Source organism: Pieris rapae, unplaced genomic scaffold (assembly GCF_905147795.1).
Source record: "Pieris rapae unplaced genomic scaffold, ilPieRapa1.1, whole genome shotgun sequence".
Classification (NCBI taxonomy): Eukaryota; Metazoa; Arthropoda; class Insecta; order Lepidoptera; family Pieridae; genus Pieris; species Pieris rapae.
Window position 1 is genome coordinate 62,501 of NW_025551546.1, and position 5,000 is coordinate 67,500.

A 5,000-nucleotide genomic window follows, 5' to 3' on the forward strand; every position below is an offset into this window, starting at 1 on the left:
CTTTGCGTCTCACTCTCTCACTCGTCTAGAGGGTCGAGGAGACGCTTTTTGACTCTGTTCGTTCACAGTTTCCGTTGTGCATTGTCCGTTAAACACTCCACAATAATTTCGTACACACTACAATTGCACAAACACCGCACGCGCACGCTAGGCGTCAGCCGCGACGCGGCGGGCGCGCGCTCCTCGTTCCTCCTCTCTCGATAACAAGAGTGAGAGGAACTCGGCCGAGCCGAACGCAGACGACACCCACGACGACGCACAACACGCACACACAACACAACGCCGACATCGAGACACGTCCACGCGCGCACCGGCGCCGCCCGTCGCTCGATCGCAATGGACCGGGCGACGATGCGTGCAAACACGCGCGACGCGTAAACGCGAACGTCGTTGTTGTCGTTGTAGTCGTCGTCGTCGTCGATGATGATGTCGTTGCGTAAAGACTCGACGCGCGCCCGCGCTACGGATAGACACGGCACGGCGGGGAGAATTTACATGTGCGACAAAAGTATCGTATAGACGTGAAAACGTTCAAAAGAAACGTGATCGAACATATATTCGAACGGATCGCTCGGCGCTCGGCCTCGCGAAACCGTCAAGAGCACGCGCGACGGCAACCGTCGCGCGAACAGTGTGGCTATTTGTTTTTATGCAGCCGGCCCTCAGACAGGAGTGGTCCTGGATATTTCTCCACGGACCGCAATGTGCGTTCGAAATGTCGATGTTCAAATGTGTCCTGCAGTTCACACTATGACGCGCAGTTAACTGCGTTCTTCATCGACCCGCGAGCCAAGTGATCCACCGTTCAGGGTAATCGTTTTGTTTTGTTGTTCGTTTGTATGAGAAAATAATAAAAAGCATTTAGACAAACATAATAAATCAAACGATCCGGACAAAACCATGTACGATCCGCCGCGGCACACAATCGAATTGAATCAATCGCGCGCGCGCATTCAGATCGACATCTCGTCGCCGGACACATGACGATAGATTATGCACAATAATATCAATAGGCGAATAGACGCTAACGAAAGAAAGCGTCCAAACACATATTATTTTAGTATGTCGCGAATCGACGCGAGAGGGTCTCGCCCCTCGCGGATTCGATTTTAATTGTGTAAATCATTACACGTGTGTGTTTTTCTATATGTTTTCAGCGTTGCCGCACAAAACAAAGAAAACGTTAATGATCCTTCCGCAGGTTCCCCTACGGAAACCTTGTTACGACTTTTACTTCCTCTAAATGATCAAGTTTGGTCAACTTCCCAGCAACGCCGACGGCCGTGAGGCCACCGCGTGTCGGTCCGAAGACCTCACTAAATCATTCAATCGGTAGTAGCGACGGGCGGTGTGTACAAAGGGCAGGGACGTAATCAACGCGAGCTTATGACTCGCGCTTACTAGGAATTCCTCGTTTATGGGGGATAATTGCAAACCCCAATCCCCAGCACGAAGGAGTTTCAACGGGTTGCCCGGGCCTCTAGGCCAGGGAGAACATGTTGATTCCTTCAGTGTAGCGCGCGTGCGGCCCAGGACATCTAAGGGCATCACAGACCTGTTATTGCTCAATCTCGTGCGGCTCGAAGCCGCCGGTCCCTCTAAGAAGAATTTTAATACGTCGCCAGTGAGTTGCGCTCCCCGAGAGTCGCGCACACCTTGAATGACGACGCCTATTTAGCAGGCTAGAGTCTCGTTCGTTACCGGAATTAACCAGACAAATCGCTCCACCAACTAAGAACGGCCATGCACCACCACCCACCGAATCAAGAAAGAGCTGTTAATCTGTCAATCCTTCCGGTGTCCGGGCCTGGTGAGATTTCCCGTGTTGAGTCAAATTAAGCCGCAGGCTCCACTCCTGGTGGTGCCCTTCCGTCAATTCCTTTAAGTTTCAGCTTTGCAACCATACTCCCCCCGGAGTCCAAAATCTTTGGTTTCCCGGAAGCTGCCCGCCGAGCCATTGTAGTAACGTCGGCGGATCGCTAGATGACATATTTACGGTTAGAACTAGGGCGGTATCTAATCGCCTTCGAACCTCTAACTTTCGTTCTTGATTGATGAAAACACCTTTGGCAAATGCTTTCGCTGATGTTCGTCTTGCGACGATCCAAGAATTTCACCTCTAACGTCGCAATACGAATGCCCCCAGTTATCCCTATTAATCATTACCTCGGAGTTCTGAAAACCAACAAAATAGAACCGAGATCATATTCTATTATTCCATGCACGAAATATTCAAGCGGCATTTTGAGCCCGCTTTGAGCACTCTAATTTGTTCAAAGTAAAATTGTCGGCCCACCTCGACACTCACCGAAGAGCACCGCGATAGGATTTTGATATTGAACCGGCGTTTTACCGCCGGCTCACCGACGATATGCTCCGCAGACGTGTCAGTATCACCGCGGATGCGGTGCACCGACAGCGCGGCGCACAAATGCAACTACGAGCTTTTTAACCGCAACAATTTTAGTATACGCTATTGGAGCTGGAATTACCGCGGCTGCTGGCACCAGACTTGCCCTCCAATTGTTCCTCGTTAAAATATTTAAAGTGTACTCATTCCGATTACGAGGCCTCGTAAGAGTCCCGTATCGTTATTTTTCGTCACTACCTCCCCGTGCCGGGAGTGGGTAATTTGCGCGCCTGCTGCCTTCCTTGGATGTGGTAGCCGTTTCTCAGGCTCCCTCTCCGGAATCGAACCCTGATTCCCCGTTACCCGTGACAACCATGGTAGTCGCAGAAACTACCATCGAAAGTTGATAAGGCAGACATTTGAAAGATGCGTCGCCGGTACTGGACCATGCGATCGGCAAAAGTTATCCAGATTCATCAAAATTAACGACTTCGGACGCTAGGCCCTCCGCCGATTGGTTTTGATCTAATAAAAGCACTCATCCCATCACTGGTCAGAGTTCTGATTGCATGTATTAGCTCTAGAATTACCACAGTTATCCAAGTAACTGAGTAAGATCTAAGGAACCAAAACTGATATATTGAGCCATTCGCGGTATCGCCTTAATACGGCTTGCACTGAGACATGCATGGCTTAATCTTTGAGACAAGCATATAACTACTGGCAGGATCAACCAGGGAGCTGCTTACGCAAACGACTCGCCTAACGCCGCGCGCGAGACGCGGCTTCGGCGAGCCGTAGCTTCGGCGGCGTCGAGACGCGCTTGCGCGCGTTACTCGACACGCGTGAACGTAACGCGTCGAATTTACAAACGACGCGACGTTCGCGCTTCAATTCGATAGACATACTTTGACCGGTCTACGAGCGGCCGTCCCGTCACGGTCTCGCAACGAGGTGATGTACAACGCTGCTCGACCACTGTGAGGGACATAAAACTGCGTCAAACACGACGACGACGACGACGTCGACGACGATGTGTCTTGGCAGTTTGAAAATTGAACATTCATCTAAACGCAACTTCTCAATTTTTATTCAATACGTTATTGTAAACATATTAAAAACTCTGCTGGCATTATACATATGTTGTATTCGCACTAGATACGATCAACGCCCGGAGCTTGAGGGACAAATTCCAACACGACGCTGCGCACACCGTTTCGACGATGGGCGCGTATGCGTCCTCTTTCAAACATTATTTCCAATTGCGGCCGCCGCAGCGACCGCGCGCACGTGTCGAACACGCTCGGCGACCCGAGTTTGGGTGGCGCCTGAAAGCGTAATTCTTTTATAATCACAGATAACACCGGCGAGACAGTCTCACAAAGATCACACTTTGAGCGGATTTTGCTGAATGTCACCGTCCGGTCTGCGAACGCGGTGATAAATAATATATAGTAACACACCGTGTGCAACAAAGTGCGCACGTAAGTATGTATACATATATATATATATATATATATTAAAAAGAAAAATAAAAATAATCAAACACGCACACACATTCGTGCGTTTGTGTTCTTCCACAGAAACATCGCGAGTAATACACGATGATGCGCGGCAGCGAGAACCTCCGTCCGACTCGGTGCGCACGGCTGTTTCGCTCCACATCTATACCGAGAGCAATAGTCCGCGTCGGCATTGGAGTAGTATGTCGTATGTTTCTAGTAGAGCGTCGAGAGTTAGTTTTCATTTTAGGACGTGTACGTAACGTGTGCGTGTGTACATTAAATGAATGAATGTGCATTGACTGTTTATATTATTATTATTATTTTACTATTATACATATATGTATGTAATATAAATAAAATTAAAAAAATTATTACTTAATAAATTTATCATAACGAAATACATTCATTCATTCGATCTATATTAGCCATATAAAATAAATGATAATACATTATTTATATTACAAATAATAATAAGAAAATATTTTTACGCGCGCGCGACCACCGACGACCTTCGCCGGCCTTGTGTAGTTACTGCTGAGCGGTGGTAAATGTTTCTCGGACAAGCTCGCCGGGCGCACTATCCGCGCCGCGCACCGGTGACGCTCGTATGTTTCTCGTAGAGTAGAGCGTGGAGTGTTGGCTATTTTCCATTTTTTTATTTTGATATTTTATATACATATTAGGTATATCGTATGTATTTAAGAATGGGTTTTTTTTTTATTTTATTAGATTACCTCCGTTCTGTGCAACGCGTGTCTTCAACATAATTGTCATAATAATAATATTATGTCTTGTGCGCTTGTTTAGTATATTTAGAACACGTGTTTATGTTAACAGTACAATTGAACAGTGTGAATAGATAAATATTATTTTTGTGTTTTGTGTGATGATAGTGTTTACTAATAATTTTTATTTATTATTACAATAGAATATTAATAGTGATGAAACTGATTTGAATAGGTAAAATGTTTTGAGTGCATTCATAGATTTGAGGTCAATCGTCGGTAGGTATGTATAATTTATCTATTTATATATTATGTCTACAACATCATACATAATATTACGAAATCTACTGATAGTTTTATAAAATCTTATATGTATCTAATATGTACGACAATATTATACGTAAACATAAGTTATGCTAA

The 5,000-nt window shown here is 46.3% G+C and overlaps 2 non-coding genes across 2 annotated transcripts; both read right to left on the reverse strand.

Moving 5' to 3' along the window:
- Positions 1–656: 656 nt before the first annotated feature.
- Positions 657–813, reverse strand: LOC123690608. Its single transcript, XR_006751216.1, has one exon. It is a non-coding gene; the product is annotated as a 5.8S ribosomal RNA (ribosomal RNA).
- A 371-nt stretch (positions 814–1,184) lies between these two features.
- On the reverse strand, positions 1,185–3,090 carry LOC123690612. The gene has a single exon (XR_006751221.1). It is a non-coding gene; the product is annotated as a small subunit ribosomal RNA (ribosomal RNA).
- Between the last annotated feature and the right edge of the window lie 1,910 nt (positions 3,091–5,000).